The sequence below is a fragment of the Sapajus apella genome, unplaced genomic scaffold, assembly GCF_009761245.1.
Source record: "Sapajus apella isolate SASKATOON/1434 unplaced genomic scaffold, GSC_monkey_1.0 scaffold16, whole genome shotgun sequence".
In the NCBI taxonomy this organism is placed as follows: domain Eukaryota; kingdom Metazoa; phylum Chordata; class Mammalia; order Primates; family Cebidae; genus Sapajus; species Sapajus apella.
The window spans coordinates 3,926,027-3,943,679 of NW_022436956.1; the positions used below are offsets into that span (position 1 = coordinate 3,926,027).

The 17,653-nt window shown below is 43.6% G+C and overlaps 1 protein-coding gene and 1 pseudogene across 8 annotated transcripts in view; both read right to left on the bottom strand.

Moving 5' to 3' along the window:
- LOC116555929 (neurotrimin) overlaps positions 1-17,653 on the bottom strand; it is a 968,350-nt gene that overhangs the window by 936,239 nt on the left and 14,458 nt on the right. The gene's annotated exons all lie outside the window — the stretch shown is intronic.
- LOC116556453 lies at positions 17,032-17,146 on the bottom strand (annotated as a pseudogene).

Sequence of the window (17,653 nt, forward strand, 5' to 3'; positions counted from 1 at the left end):
AAAAATCTCAGAATCTGGAAGAAGTTGTAAGCAGACAGGTTATCTGTTCCTTTTATGCAGTCTAAGCTTTTTCTACTGAAACTAAATTGGAATTCTACTTCTATAGTCCCCAAAGCCTAATGAAGAGCAGCTGCTTGTCATCCACATGGAGTATCCTTTATTTTAATTGTGAACTTTATTAAGTCACCCCTTAAATTTCTTTCTCCTTCTGGACAGCACCATTTCCTTATGACAGTCCTCATAGGCCCTATGATACGACCCTTGGATCATTCCCATGGAGCGCCTCTGGGGTACTATAGCAGATGCTGTAAAAGTCTAATAAGAGTTCTGATAAAGATTCGATAGTACTCATATGGCCAGAGGATATGTCATTCTGCCTGGACTTTTCATTCTGGATTATATGCTTTAACAATTACTTTTTAGACAGTAGCCTTCTCTTGCAGGCTTATGATGGTTCTTGGTTGTCTTTGCATATCTTTCCATCCTGAGTGTGCACGCATGAAGGAGCTGATGGCGGGACTGGCTCTCCTCATTGGTCGGCTCATAGGTCCAATTAATGTGGTCCATCTTCTTGGTGACTCCTTTGTTTGTCTTAGTTTCTTGTTTCTTTGACTCTTCCCAGGGAGACTAGTCTGCTAACCCCCCTTTGGCCATTGGGCAAGCAGGATTCTCCAACATTTGTTTTTAGGTTTTTCTTTTTATGACTTAGTTCCCTTTTCTTGGAAAGATAAGCAATTGTCTCTATTGACAATGCTCTTCCGAACACCCCAGTATAAATTGCTGAATCCTAGACATGCTCTCGTGTTTGGAACTGAGTATTATATCAGCGATCACAATAATTGCTAAATATGAATCCAACATTTCATCATGGTAGTTATGACATGACATGTGATTTTCATGGTATTGGAGCCATAACATTATTTTTGGAATATAATCTATGCTTAGGGCTCTGTGAAGCCAAATGCTTCCACCCATATAAATCAACGAATACCCTTTGCCCAATTTCTGCCGGCTGTCTTTCCAAAATTGGCACCACATCCAGAAACTATCTTAGAATAATTCCCTGCTCACAGGGCACGCTGTTCCACAGGAGCGAAGTGTCTTCTGCCAAGTGTTCGATGGCTGAACAAACATGGCTAACAGTCTCTCCTACATCTGTAACTAAGAGGCCAAGCAGTGACCATTAGTGACAGTTTAGTCTCTCTTGGTGAAGCTCCTAGTTTAAATTAAAAAAATATTTCCAGCAGCCTGCCGGACATAATGATGAGGATAATTATGGGGTAATGAAGATGTTTCCAATCACAAAATTTATCTAGAAGAAATTCTTTACCATTTCTAATAGTTTACTATTCTAATAGTCTCAAGTATAACATATTTTTCAAATGCCTAGTATCTTCAGAGATGAGAGCAGAGATGAGAGGGGCATAGGTGGGTAGAAAGGGTGTCCAATAGAAGACAGAGAAAGAAGTAATCACTACTAGCACATCTGGATGTCAGAAATTAAAATCATGTCTGTATTGAGTATCTACTATGTATCAAGTACACTATATATTACTGCACTCATCCTTATAACAACATTAAGAGAAGGTATTACAGTCCATTTAATCAGGTTAAATAACCTGCTCAGGTCATACAGCCAGCAGAGGGCCCATCAGGGATTCAAATCCTTGTCTACCTGTTTTCAAAATCCATGTTTTCACCCAAGGAAACAAGTAAGAAGGAAATTCTCAGTAGTCTACCGTGAAAATGATACTATCTCAAATGCTGCAGCTCCCTTAACGGAATATGGCCCTCTGGTGGGAGCAGGTAAAGCTAGATGTCCTGGGAGTTTATTCTTGGTGTGGTGTGGGTGTGCCTTACGAACCCTCTAGGTGTTTTTTTTTTTTTTTAATTAAAGCATAAATATTTTAGCTTTTGTGGTGGTGTTTTGATCTATCGTTTGCTTTCTCCCCTCCACTTCCCCTGTCTCTTTCTCTTTGTCTCAAAGTTTCGTTTTGTCTCTGCATGCATCACTCTTCTTTATATATATATATATATATATATATATATTTCTGTGTGTGTGGTGTGGGGGGCGGGGTGGCAGGAAAGGCAGGGAAGGCATCGTTTAAAAAGTTCATTATCAAACTCCAGAAACATAGAAGGACCAACATTAGACCCAAAGGGAGGAGGAAGAAAAGTGATTTTATTCAAAGCTCAGGGATAGGAGCATGATTAAATGACAATACATGTCCTAGATTTCCTAAAACATTCCTCATTTCAAATGCTTTGGTACATTGTCCACATAAGCATATCAATACTTGCTGGAGCTTAGGTTATCAGCTTGCAGTTCAGTACATAGGGTTTCTCTGTGAAAACAGAAACTTCAGATTTTCTTATCTGGTATCTATTCTAGTCACCAGATTCAGAAAAGGAGGTAACAATGTGTTCCATGTCGACAATGCATCAACACATTTCTATCTATTCTGGAATTTAATTATCAAAATCATCTAATAGTTGACAAAAGCAAAGCTGGGAGAGAGCGTAAATAAATTGTTCAAGGTCACACAGTAAGTGGTAGAATCAGGATTCAAGCCAAGGTCCCTCCGGTTCTAAATCCCATGCTTTTGAGCGACACTCCAGGAATTTAAACTAGAGACACAGTCCAGGAATAAAGATTGTGCTTTTGGATGGAGCTCCGCTGGTGCTTTGTGTTTGAGAAAGTGAGCATGGTCTTCAGCACTAGCAGAGCCCTCACAAAAGCTGGTGGGAACAGACACTGGATTGTAATTGCTTCAGGACAGCTGGTAAACTGAGGGGCTATAAAGAGAGATTGGAGAGAAGGGACACGTGATCTCCCATCTATTCATTTACAGCCTTCTTATCCTCCAGTGCTCTCGGCTTTACTGGGGCCCCCCTCAGCTTCCTTATGCGGATTGGGGTGGGTCAAGTGGCTAGACATCCACCTCTCTTATGTTATTGTAACATGCTACCAACATGCTACTGTTAGGGCAATCAGGTCCCATATGTAGCATAAATTAGGATGAACCTCATGAAAATGATGTTTTCTTATATCAAAATTGGTGCATATTAGCAATTTCATGTGTACCCAATCTAATACCATAATCATAATCTGTGCATATTACTTTTCCTGTCACAACAGAGCACCACACCCATGGGCAAAAGAGGTTGCTGTCAGGATAACCATCCATGAAGTTCTATGCCAGAGGAGGAAGAGCCATCTCAGTGATCCTGGAAAGCCAGCTAGTCAGGAGCAGCGTCCCAAGAGTCCTACATTGTGCTTTCCCCATAACTGGCTTCCAAATGGGTGCTAAGGATTAGAACAAGAGCTGACCACATGAGCACCATGGCTGGCCTCATCACACATCTTCTCAAATGTCTGGGGACACTGGCTAAGGGGCTCTGTGTGCTGAGGGTAAGAGGACAGGATTAGCGGCAACACTTCCCGGGCTCAAACTGCCACCCTGTCACTCAGCTTCTGTGTCCATTCAACTATCCTCTTCAGTCTTCTCATCTGTGAAACTGTGACAAATACAGCAATCTTGTAAAAATGAACAGATATAATCCCTACATAGTAACTGGGGTTGTCCCTAGCACCTAGTAGGCAGTCAGCAAATTTAAACTACTGTTACTGCTGGAGATTCTTCTTTTGGGTTGTAGAGCTCTGATGTGTGTACATCAATCTTACTGCAGGACTGTTCCAGCTCCCAATATTCAGAATAGTGAGTCCATCTCTCTTCTACCATGCTTGCTATCCCTGTAAGTTCAGGGCAGGAGAGATTCAAAGGGAGATAATTATGGTCCCCGTGGACTCCAGCTTGGAATTAACATCCTGGCAGCAAAGAAAGGATGCTTTCTTTTTAAAGAAGAATGGACCTGAGTTTGGGGTGTGAATTGAAGAGGGAAGTTTTGAAAGGGATTTAGGGTCCATACACACATGAAACATTGTCGGCAGTTTCAATGCATCTCTCTCCATGTGCACTGTGCTGCTCACACTGCTTCCAAATACATATGAACGCTGCTGTGTTTAATCGCATACATATTGTTTACAGGTGCCGCAAGATTTATTGCAGTTTTTATTGTAATTTTTTCTCAACCACTGAGTACTAAAAATAAAATTACTTTCATGTAATGTTCAAGCCTTTTATTTTAGAAATTCTGAGAACCAGTATGTAATGGAAGTAATGTGAAACCAAGAGTCAGAAGACCTGACTTGGGGTCTGTGTTGCTTTTCTAACGGAATGTGGGGCCTTGGATCGCTTTGTTTTTTCATGCCTCAGTTTCCCCCGAGTAAAGTAAGAGTATCAGTGGTAATAGAATTTATAATGATCTTGTCTGAGGAAATAATCATAAAACTGGAATAAGGCCATAGTCATGGAGATGTTCACTGAAACATTATTTATAACAGCAAAAAATTAGAACAACATAAATGTCCAAACATAGTGCAGTGGTATTATACATCTACTTGATGTAATATAATGAAACTTATTAAAATCATGTTCACTAATACTATGTAACGACATGGAAAATTGTTTCTGATCTATTCTTAAAAGAAAAAAAATGAGATATAAATGATATGATTATAACTATATAATAAAAATCATGGCAGAGAATAAAAAAATAGAAAAAAAATACATTAAATGTAATTGTGCATGAGTGACTTTAAATCTTTTTAAAGCTACTTTTGTATGGTTTTCAAATTATATTTAATAAAGATACATTACTTAAGCTAAACAAAATACATCAATAATAATCAGCTGAGAATGTTGGGTTAAATGTTTTCTAAACCCCTTTCAGTTATAAAATTTAACTGCAGCCATGAAGATTTGACGATATAATAGATTCGTGAAAGCCCTTTCAAACATATACAGTGCTACACTATTATAAGGTCTTACTGTTATTAACTTGGTACTAAGCAGAACTAACACAGATCCACTAATAGGGGAAAGTAGCCATGTGAGAAAGAGGCAGATGACACAGTGTTCGCTTGCTATTAGAGCTCTTTTTGGCCAGAATATTCTTGGTACAACCTTTGAAAGAATAAATTTTACACAGCTTTTTGACATGCAGTTCTCTCTGCCCTTTGTGCTGACATAATTGTCAAGCAGATTTTATTGCATTCTCAAGTGAAGGGCAGACAGATGGCCGAAGCCCAGCTTGGGGACTTGTGCCTACTTAGACTATCAGCGGTGCTCTGCAGGCAAGGGAGAGATGAGTCTGACTGTCCCTGTAAGCACTGGGGACGGGTACGAAGACCAGAAAAGAGAAGGCATGGCTGGTGGGCTTTCTTACAGAAAACCCCAAGGAAGCGCATTTACACATCCTGATGCTGAAGGGAGCTGGAACACAATGAAAGATAAACCTGGGAAAGGAGGTTGCTAGCCCAAATCAGAGGTCACTTGCTATAACTCATGCCACAACAGGAGAACTGGTAGGACATGCCTTTGTCTCATTCAAGGTGTATCACCTCATGTCCGCCCAGAAAAAGCTAGGGGAGTGGGCAAAACAAGGTGAAGCAATACAAAACTGGAAGCTGGGCTTAAATTCAGGAGACCTAGGTTTGACTCATGACCCTGAAAACTACAAAATACATCAGCCTTGGACTAGTCGTATTACCCCTTCAAGCCTCAGTTTGCCCATGAATAAAATGAGGTTAAGCTACTTTGAAAGAGTACTTAAAAAGGCAAAATGATAAAATTGATGAGACATCGGTATCTATTTGACCCTGAAGGGTCCTCTCAGCTTAACACGTAGATTTCAGGCAGCCTTGAAAGTAAATTCAAGTGTATGATTCCAAAGGCCTAACATGAAGACGGATTATACTTAGAAAAATGAGACAGTGAGCCAAAAATGAATTAAATATGTCTTTTCTATTTTCCTCCTATATTTGTGTTTGCTTTATTAGAACACTCAACTCTAGGGCATGTCACTTGACAAGACAAGAAAAATTAAGAGTTCAGGTGGTCAAAATAGGACCACTTCTCCTGTTATTCCTGAGTCACTGTCATAGCCCCTTGGGAAGACTCACAGGAAAGCAATAAAATCACAGGATTTACTAGATCGTGGCATCTTAAAAACATAGAGTCCAGAAGTAAAAGAAATGAGGCTAAGAGAGGTCAAGTGAGCTTCTCAGAGTTGCACAGTCGATAACAGAATTGGTGTTCACATTTATGTTCCCCATTCTTAATTTAACATTCTTTTATCACATTTGTTTTAATGATTCAAAATACACTTTTTTTTTTTGCTGGTGAAATATGATATAACAGCAACAGGCTAAGAGAAGTGAAAATATACACATCCACAGACATGAAGGCTGCAGAGCTGGAGGCCAAGCTGCGCATAGGGAAGTGGCAGAGACGGCAGGAAATGACCCTAATACTACGCCTGGCACTGAGATCGGTTTTAAAGGTCCAGGATGATTTCAATGCCAGTTAATCTTTTATAGATTTAATCCTTATCTTTGGAAATGACAGATATGAAAGGGCAGATATGGTCAGGAAGGAGGTTGCATATTTTTCCCAGTCTCATTGCCCATCAGTGGCAAAAATGAAGTAAGTAGTCAGCTCTTTTGATAGGAAGAAAGAGAATTTCTTACCTGACCCCTTTTACCTGCTTTTCTGGAGCCTTCCCTTGAGTGTTGGGAAATTGCATGAACCGCTCTGGACCCTGCTCACCTCCAGAGCCCTTTCTGCCTCCTTACCTCTAGAAGCTGCACAGCCACGTTAGGACCCTGGGCCTGGTAAGAAAGTCAAGAACTTCTCACAGGTTCTTGCTGGAGCCTTAGGAATCACAGGGCACTCAAATGTGTTTATTTGCCCAGAACTTGAAGCCACTGGGTGCTTTTTAGAAGACAAATTTAGCCAACCAAAGAACAAACTGGGTTGACGTCTGATACCAGGGACAGGGGTCAGAAGAGAAGAAGAACAGAGGAAATCAACCAGACTTTATCAATCCCACCAAGCCATTCCCAGGCGGGCAGTGTGGAGATACCAGCCACTTCTGCCTTTACAGTTTTAACTAAAAGGAGCATTACAGAGGTGAATTAACATTTAAAAAGAATGTAAAAACTCAGAGCTGTTCTAATGATGATTAATGGAGAGCTATAAGGGGCCATGACCTGCTAGTGTCATTAAATGGATTGGCAGGTTTCTGAGCATTAATTATAAATAGCCACAGGAGTTCTCTTGCTTAACGGAATGATGATAAATCCAAGTCTCAGAGAGAGAAGAAGAAAGGAAAGAAAAAAAGGAGAAAAAAGTTTGCATGTGAGTGTCTTCCTGGGTGTTGTGGGGAGCAAGATAGAGGGTGCAAGAGCAGAGGGAATGAGACAAATGATAAATTAGACCCTGCCAGTCAATCACATTTTCTAAATGTTTTATGTCCCAAAAGCTATAAAAGCAATATTCCTCTCTGCCCTTATTGGAACCATTTCTGTTCAGCAATCATATCAGTTTCCTCGGGGATTTCAACTGAAATGTGCTTTGCCTTTTCTTTTTATATTTACTCTCCAGCCTGTGACCAAAACAGGGTCAGAGTCCACATACAAATGGGCAGGACAGAGACCCAGTGACCAGGAGAGGCCAAGAGCAGGACTGAGAGGTGCTGGCAGGGGCCACGTGAAGGGAGCCCGGCTCCCATTGCCACCTTGGCCAAGTAAACAACATCAGAGGGGCTCTTAGTTTCCCTTCCTAAGTAGCCTCAGAGAAAGGTTCACTGCCTAACACTTTAGCTGTGAGGCTCACCAAAAGCGTTGCTGACTCGATAGGCTGCAAGCACCGTGAGGGCAAGGATTGATTTTTGTTTTGCCTGTTTTATTCACTGCTTTATTCCCAGAACCTAGAACAGTGCCTTAGTGCACCATTGGCACCCTGCAAACACTTGCTGAATGAAGGAGTGAATTGACCAATTTAACCATGATTAAGCATGCACTCAGGCCCGATTTCTACAGCTGAGCTCCATGCTGAGCTGCCTGAGTTCTGCAGAGCCTCTCAGTAGATGGACATTCACATAATGAAGACATCCCTTTAGAGAGGGGCTCTTCTTCTTAGCCTTCGTTGGTCCTGAAGTGACAGGATGCCAGCTTTTCTCCTAGCCTGCTCTTTGAAAATGCACTCAGAGCTACTGCATTTTGGGGCCGGAAGGTTCATTCAGATGAGAATCCAGAGAGGTGAAGGCATTGCTCCAAAGCCACTCAACCAACCAGCATTAGAAGGGTCGACACCGAGTCCCTTCTCACTCTTCTCTCCACAGAGCACCCAGCCTTTCTCCTTCTTCTGACTTCTCAAAAGGTGGGCCAAGCAATCTCAGCTAGTGAGGGGGCCTCGACAGGCAAAAGGCTGGGGCGTAGGGGTGGGAGATCTCCCTGGGAGACCCTCCACAGCTGACCAGACTCTTCCGGGTCTTGGCATTACCTGTGGGGAAGAAGAGATGAAGGAGAGCGGCGTAGAGAGAGAAATGAGACGGGTCAGGGGAAAGGGAAAGAAATAAGCTTCAAGCTGGGACTGGGAATCATGGACATTTCTGGACCATGTGTGTGTGTCATGCCTTTTCAGGGCTTTCCACTGCAAGTCATTATTTCAGCTGATTGGAAAATCGTGTTGAAAGACCTGCTTCTCCAGTACAATTTTCTTCATATCCTATTAGTTGCAATACAATTACAGAGAATACATCAATTCCTGGCCTGCCTGCTGTTGCTGCCAGAGCCGCCTATTAAAAAGCGGCCTTATTAATGGAATTGTACATCTAGGATTAATCGGCTTGCGTTGGCCATTTACATTTCTCATTCCACAAGCACTTTTGTTTGCTTAATAGGCTGAAGGAGGTAGGAAATGACACAACAAAAGCCTCTCCCAATTGCCACGCGTATCACTGGTGGATTTAATATCCCATTCCTTCTTTCATCCTCAAGTGCTTCATAGGGATAAGATCTGGCACATGCCACTAGGGAAAAGCGAAGCCGCAGCTGGGCAACGATTGGTGGGGAAAGAGGGAAGGAAGGAGGGGCGGAGAGAGACGCATGGGCCAAAGAAAGATCTTTGCGCTGTTGTGAAGAAGCACAGGCCCTCCTTCTCTATTCACCCTGTGGGGGGTCAGGGCAGCAAGGAGAGGGCACAGGCCCAGGAAAGCACCCCCCACCGGGATGGGCACAGGGAGGGGCAGGAGGGAGCTGACCTGCACTAAGGGAATGGGTGTGATCTCCCCTTAGCCAAACGTAGCTTTGGCAAGTCATCCTTTATCCAGGCCTAAGTGGTAATCCTGGTGGGGACCTCCTGCCCTCACCTGCCATTCCTCCACCACTTCCCATTTATGGTCTAAGATTAGTAAATTCCAAGTCTCTGTACTACTATGTCAAGCAGAGCACAATTTGACGTGAAGGAGACCATGTGTGAGGAGACGAGTGAGATCACGTAGGCCCATGGGGTTTTCTTTTGGCAAGGACTGGCATCCCGCTTTGGGGATCCACTTCAGAATTTCAGGAAGAACCATTGAGAGCAGGGTCCAGGGAGATGGCTAACAGGTGGCTGTGTCTGCTGTGGCCGTCTGCCTGGGAGAGGCTGTTCCAGACACAGAGAGCCCATCTGAATAAGCCCAGCATGTGATCATTAATCTCTGACGGCAGGGGTGTGGTGTAGAAAGTAGGGTAGAAGGGAGAGAGGAAGCCCTAGGCCTTCCCTCATCTGCAGGGACTTTCTGGAGTGTGTGGGTATAATACACTTAACCCTTCGCTTACCTCTACATTAAAGCAGATGAAACCCAATCCACCCCATATTGCCCTGTAGGGAGTTGCCTGGGATATCAGAGATGCACAGGCACTCCAGGGAAAAGCCAATCAAAAATAACAGACCTTAGGCCTCTTAATCAAATTCTGATCTCAGAAGAAAGTAGCCTTCCAGACGTTCAGAGCAGGCTGGGACTTGGGAGGAGGAGTGCATGTAGGTTCTGCCACTGGGTGGAGCTTCTTCATTAAAGGAACAGGCAATAGGCACCCAGACAGCGGAGAGCAGGGCATGTGCTTCCCCTCCTTCAGCAAGAGCCCATCAACTCCTCCTGCTCTCTCTTCAACCTGTTCCAGGAGGCTCTGCTTATAAAACACATCCTTCCCAAGGCGAGGCTTTATTGAATTTGCTCTTCTCTTTCCCCTACCCCCATCCGTGAGCCAGGGAGGTCTGTACAGGTCGGAAATGATAGACAGCTAAGGCCTATGAAGCCCCAGCCCCTTCCCAGCCAGGGACTCTGTGGTTGCACAGAGGACTCCTGTCCCTGGGATGATATCACCGTGGCAGCAGAGTCAATGTATATTGAAGCACTGTAATATAGTATGACTTTTTGCTTTAATGGAATTTTCCTAGACCACTAGGAAAAAAGACTCCATTAACCACACTACAAAGCCCTCTACTTATTAGTATTTTAGAACAGTGGCAAAACATTTCTTGAATCTAATTATTGCTGACAAATATGAAAATTGAAATCAAAGTTAAATTTTCAGCTACAGTGCCTCATATGCCAGACTTCTCTGACTTCAACTATTGCATCAACACATTTATTCTTCCAATAGTTTCAGCAGAAGATTGGTTATTTTCCCTCTCCCCTAACACAGCCTTCTTTCCTCCTCCACTCCCCCCCCATTCCCTCCCTGGCTTGGACCCTATATATTTTGAAGCATTAAATCTGACATATTCATCTCGGTGGCTGGCACTAGGTAACTAACTTTATGTTTACCTGTCACGGGTGCAGAAATGAGCCACACGGGGTGCTGGGGAGCCTGTTTCCATCTCCTGACCGTCTCCTCCCGCACCCAATCCTAGCCTTCTTTCTTTCTTTTTTTCTTTTTTTTTTTTCAGATAAAAGTTATTTGACTGATTTCAAATTCCTGGTGATATCAGGACAGAAAAAAAAGGACTTGTCAACACCTTTCTTTCTTTTCCCCTATTAAGCATACTGTAAAAATCAATCCCTTTTGTCACTTCACTCTGCTTGCGAGAATGTTTAATGGATGTCAAGGGAGCTAATGATCGCTGGTAGAAAATTCATTTTAGATTTGCTATTTATAAAGTACTCAGTACTCAGGTGGGAAATTAACATGAGGCAAGGGGTGGGGCGGGGAGGGCCAAGCCTGGCAGTGGAGAGCTGGGGCCCTGTCAGGTTGGTGGTTGCTTTGTGTAGGTGGCACCCAAAGCATCTGGAGACAGAGGAACATGTGGCAGAGAGGCCATGTGAGAATGAATAAAGGTACAGGCCCAGGAAACATACAGACCGGGGCAAGTTGGCCTTTCTGAACCCAAATTTTCTCAGCAATAAAATACTGTCTACATCCCCTACCTCACAAGGTTGATGGAGGATTAAGTAAAATATCACGTATAAAACATTTAGCAGTGTCTGGCACATGGTACTAGTACACGTGTACTAAATGGAAATGTCTATTCCCGCAACCCCGTGTGGTTAGCAAGATCAGGACAGATGGGTCACCACAGAATTGCTCCAGGATCTCACCTGGGTCTGGGCGTAGTGGTTCACACACAAACTCACACTGGAATCCTGAGTGGACACCTCCTGGCACCTCTGGCCAGGTAACCAGGTCTGTGGTGGTTCTCAAGCTGAAGCGTGCATCAAAATCATCCAGACAGCTTTTTGACCCGCAGATTGCTGGGCCTCCCCTCAAAGGTCCAGAGTCACAGGGCTCTCTGGGGGTGGGGCTTGAGAATTCACATTGTTAACAAGTGCCAGGGGACCCTGATGCTGCTGGCCAGGGACCACACTTAGAGAACCAAAGAGATATACATGCAAACTAAAGTGTCTCCCTGAAATGCTAGTGGGTACCACTGTCTCCCAGGCCTGCACATGGTTTTCTTTCTAGCACCTCCAGATGGAGCAAGTCCTTCTCCACCCCGACCTCAATCCAGTGTAGGACTCAGGATTTTAAAGCAAATCATGGAATGCTAATTAATTCCTCCCAAATTTTATGTCACTGGTCAAGGGTAAGGGCCAAGTGCTCAGGTTATGGTTCTGGTTTGCTTCAATGTGTAGCCGAGCCTCAGTTTCCCTCCCTCTGTGTGGTTTGTTCTTCCATTGCTGATAGTCTGTTCTCTCCAAATCTCATGTTGAAATGTGATTTCCGGTGTTGGAGGTGGGGCCTGGTGGGAGGTGTTTGGGTCATGGGGGCGAACCCTCATGAATGGCTTGGTCCCCTCGTCAAAGTAATGGATTCTCATTCACTGGAAAGTTGGTTATGTAAAATACCATGGCACCTCGACCTCCTCTCTTTCTCACTCCTTCTCTCACCCTGTGGCATGAAAAAGCCCCTTTCCTTTGGCTATGACTGAAAGCTTCCTGTGGCCTCACCCAAAGCTGAGTAGATGCTTGTGCCAGGCGAACACAGCCTGCAGAACTAGGAGCCAAATAAACCTCTCTTCTTTGTACATTACCCAGTCTCAGGTATTCCTTCATAGCAATGCAAATGAACCAACACACACACTCAGGGTGATCAGCCTTCTTTCCTCTATCCCAGTTCTCTCTGTTGCACCTGGAACTCCAAACCAGAAACTCTGGCCTCATCCACCCCTCACCCTTCTAATCTCCTTTTCCTGGGCTTCCCTTGGATGCTTCTCTGTTATATTTGGATTAACTGCAAATCTCCTTTGATTACTCACTCTCTGTTGAAACAGACAACCTGTTGCCCTGTGTTTGATTACTGAATCCCAGGGGAGTTCCTATTTGTGAAGCAGCCAGTTACAGCACACCCAGCCTTACACACACTGTCGCTGGGTTGCTATTTCATTGTCTAAGAAGTTGCTTTCAGTTTCTAATTTTTCAATATTAAGCTTCTCACGAAGCCCTTAAGCTGTGAAAATAAGCCGAAAACTGCTTTTCCAGTCGTTTACATGAACACAAGCACATCAGGAGGGGAAAAAATAGGAAATAGTTTTACATGCTCTTCCCGAGGCTCTAGAAGCCTGGGTGGATCGCCCATCTAGGCTGCAGGTCTGGAAAAGCACAGCAGGAAGTAGGGTGGCTCACAGCACACCTGCCACCAAGGCCGATGATAAATCCTGAAATTTCTCCTGATGCCCGCTGGGCTGCCACTTTGCCGAGGCTGGGCCGATATTCCGGGCGCCGGCAAATTGTTCTGTCAGCAAGCCGCTTCCCCAGCTGCATCTCGTTAGGAAGCTTGTCATTCACTGCTCAGCCACAGCATCAAGGTCCCACTCTCTGAGGTGGCATCCTGTCACCTGGGGCAGGTAAGGGGTAGCTGCAGGAAACCTGCCCAGGAGCCAGGCCCAAGGCAGGGAGCTCAACCTCCTGGAGGGTGGCTGCTTATCTTGCTGGGGGGCATGTGAATCAGGGACTGGCCCATAATAAGTGCTCAGTTATTTGAGTAGAGGGGAGGACTTGCTGGCATGTGTGCCACTTTCAACCAAACATCTTTTTTTCTTTTCTTTTTTTTTTTTTTTTTTTTTTTGAGTCGGAGTCTCCCTCTTGTTGCCCAGGCTGGAGTGCAATGGCAGGATCTTGGCTCACTGCAATCCCTGCCTGCCAGGTTCCAGGAATTCTCCTGCCTCAGCCTCCAGAGTAGCAGAGAATAGAGGCACCTGTCACCACACCCAGCTAATTTTTGTATTTTTTGGAGAGACGAGGTTTTGCCACATTGGCCAGGCTGGTCTCGAACTGCTGACCTCAAGTGATTCTCCCAAAATGCTGGAATTTCAGGTGTGAGCCATCGCACCTGGCCAATCACCATCTTTCTCCCTATGCTTTCTTTCTCTTTCCTCAAATACAGATCTTAAAATAATCCAATGAGCCAGAAAGAGCAGCATTCTTTTTCTTCCCTGCCAACTCATACACATTCCTATTAAAATGTAAATAAATAAGCCATTAAAACCCACTTCTACCTTTTAGACACTGATTCTGATCAGGCTATTTCCCCTCTGTACTAATACTTACGGGCAAAAGGTAGGGTGCCTGCTAAAAACAAGAACGAGATGCCCAATTAAATCTGAATTGCAAAAAAAAAAAAAAAAACCCAAACATCTTTTAGTATTATTATGTGCTCTGCATAATAAAAATCATTTGTTGATCAGGGCTTTAAATGTATCTGGTATCCTGGATTTTTATTTGCTAACTCTGGCAGCCCCAGCCAAAGGGAATCTATATGTACTTACATAGATAAGTGAATGTACATATTTATACGGCTTATACACTAGCAAGCCTCCAGTGGCTTAGTGGATTTTTTCAAAAGTGAGAGTATCTGAGAGACACTGAGGCCCTTCCCAGGAGGCAGGGTCCATGCTGCTGCTTTCTCCTCTATGTGTCCAGCCCAGGGAGTGGCCCTTCCAGAAAAGGCCCGGACATTCAGCCTTCATACTCCCTTAAGTCAATGGTTCTCAAAATTTAGGATAAATGTCCTGAAGGGCTTCTTGACACACAGATTGTTGGGATCCGGCCCCATACTTTTTGATTTGGAGATTGCGCTAGGAGAGTCCTGGTCTAACGATGCTAGGTGTCACAGACTCCTTCCTATTTTCCCAGGGCAGATTAAAAACTGGGGTCCCCAGGAAGGCTAATTAAAAAATGATGGGTTGGAGTCAGTCTTAAACTTTTGTTCTCCTTTTTTTAAAGGGGGGAGTGGGTTTCAGATTTATTTTTTTTAAAAATGTTTTTATTGATACATAATATTTGTACATATTTATGGGGTATCTGTGATATTTTGCTACATGCATAGAATGTGTAATCAAATCAAGGTGCTAGGGGTATCCATTACCTCAAACATTGGTCCTATGTGGTAGAAATATTTCAAGTCCTGCAGCTATTTTGAAATACATGATACTTTGTTGTTAACTATAGGCACCCTATTCTGCTATTTTTTTTTTCAGCCTTTTAAATTCTTTTCCTGGTCTTATTTATTCCATCATCACTCAACATTCAGATGAGAATGTACAGTGTTCCATTGTGCTGATCCTGATTCTGCAGGAAGAACATTCCCGTTAGAGAGCAGCTCCTGCAAAGGCATGGAGCTGTGGAAGGGCATCGGCATTCAGTGTTTGCGGGGGTGATGGAGCAGAGAGAAGAGGGGAGTGCTGGGGACAGAGAGAGAGAGAGAGAGAGAGAGAGAGAGAGAGAGAGAGAGAGAGAGAGAGGGGCAGCCCCAAGAGAGGGATGTAGATTACTTTGATAGGGAGGTCCAGTCACGAGTACCTGTGCTGTCAGCAGGCTTCAGACATGTTGCCTTTTAATTTTGCAATATGATTTGAGTGCCAAAAGTTTTCACACAGTTACTTCAGTTAAATGTGAAAACTACATTCCAAGGAAGTTCATATATCCTATTTAAAAGACAAGGAAAATAAGGGCTTGGAAAAAAAACTCAACTCCTAAAGTTAATGATACACTGGGATGACAAAGGATATTCTGATTGATGTGGAGATTAAGAAATGTATTTGATATGAATACGCTTTGTAATTTGTAAAGGTAAAAATATATCTTTTTAATTCCTTAAAAAGGCAATGCAAGAAAGGAGTAAGTGATGAGCTCTGGAGATGTTTGGGAGATGGTCCTAAATGGCAGGACCAGAATCAAAAAAAGGGATAAAGAAAGAAGACAGGGGTAGATTACATTTCTATTTAAGGTCCAGAGAAAAGACAGTGGAATGAGGGAAGAGTGATGAATACTGCATAGGATTCTCTGGTTCACTCATCACTAACCTTCCTATTATACAAGCAACTAGTTTAGTCCTTTTCACTCCCTCAGAAAAATCAGGCTGCAGGTTTGTGGACACACACGTGGACCTGAACATGGGTATGTGCAAATATACACTTTCTTCCCTGCATTATACTCAGGGAAAATGAAAGCCAGCAAATACAAACTCTTTAACGTCCTGCCACCAAGCTTACACATTTACCTGTCTCCTTCCTGCGCCAGGGCCAACTGATTAACTCTTTTGTTAATTCTCATTTGTTTATTCTAGTAAAATACGCATAACATGAAATTCACCCTTTTAACCATTTTTAAGTGTACAATTAAGTGGCATTGACTATGTTTAGAGAATTATGTAACTAGTACCACAATCCATTTCCAGAACTTTCTCATCATCCCAAACAGAAACTCTTGCCCATTACATCACCCCGTTTCCCTCCTCCAGCAAGCCTCCAAACATGCCTATCCTAGGCACTTCGTTTGAGTAGAATCATACCTCACTGGTCCTTTTGTGCCTGGCTCATTTCACTTAGCATAATGGTTTCAAAGTTCATCTATGCTGCAGCATGTGTCAGAATTTCCTTCCCTTTTAAGGCTGAATAATACCCATTGAATGCATAGACCCTATTTTGTTTATCTATTTGTTGACGATGGACACTTGGGTTGTTTCCACCTTCACTATTGTGAATAATGCTGCCAGGAACATTGATGTTTGGATACCTGCTTGAGGCCCTGCTTTCCATTCTCTTGGACATATACCCAGGAGTAGAATTGCTAAGTCATATGGTAATTCCATGTTTAGCTTATTTTTTTCCAATTCACTGACTGATTGTGTTTAATGTTGTTTTGTTCTGTTTTGTTTTGTTAGGGCACTGAGTCTTGCGCTGTTGCTCAGGCTGGAGTGCGGTGGTGCAATCATAGCTCACTGCAGCCTTAAACTCTTGGGTTCAAGGCAATCTTCTCACTCAGCCTCCTGAGTAGATGGGACTACAGGTGTGCACCACCGCACCTGAATACTTAAAAAAAAATTTTTTTTTGTAGGGATGGGGTTTTTCTATGTTGCCCAGGCTGGTCATGAACTCTTGGGCTTAGGCAATCCTCCAGCCTCAGTCTCCCAAAGTGCTGGGATTACAGGCATGAACCACTAAGCCCAGCCTTTTCAGCTTTTTGAGAAACCCTCAACTGTTTCCACTGTGGTTGCATCACTTTACATTCCCACCAGCAATGCACAAGGGTTTCAATCTCTCCATATCCATACCTATATTTATCTTCCTTCTTTTTTTCATCAGAGATATCCTGACGGGTGTTAAGTTGTACCTCATTTGTGGTTCTCTAATGACTAGTGATATTGAAACATCATGGTTTTATGGTGGCAATGCCTTCACCATACATGTACCCTGTGGACTTGAGGACCTCTTCCATCCTTACCAAGGGAATACTAATTTTTCCTCCTTTCATGTGACACACAAATGGTTTCTTGTTGTCCATCCCTCTTTCCATGATGATAGGCTCCTGAATTTGTCTGAGCATGTGATCATCCACAGGGGATTGTGTGTTTCCCACACTCTCTTGTACTTAGGCGTGGTGGTGTGACTGAGTCTTAGCCAAGAGGAGGTGAGCAAGGATGCCACACGATGGCCTCCAGGAGCATCTGCATGGGGCACTGTCCAGGTACCTCCTGTCTCTTCTTCATCTCTCCCTCATTCCACTGTGGCACACAGATGCTGCTGCTTTAGACCAAGGAGGCAAGGCCCTGTGCAACAGGTCCAGATGGCAGGAAGACTTGGGTCCCCGAGTTTAGGGAACACCTCCCCAGCCACAAACAGACAAAGTAGAGTATTTCTGTAACCAGAGGGATACAGATTATGTTATTTAAGCCACTCTAATTGCATCATTTTTGTCATTTGCAGCTGGACCTAATCATAACGCATATTCTCAAACACTTTTCTCCTTCCTCTCTTTTCAGAGTAAT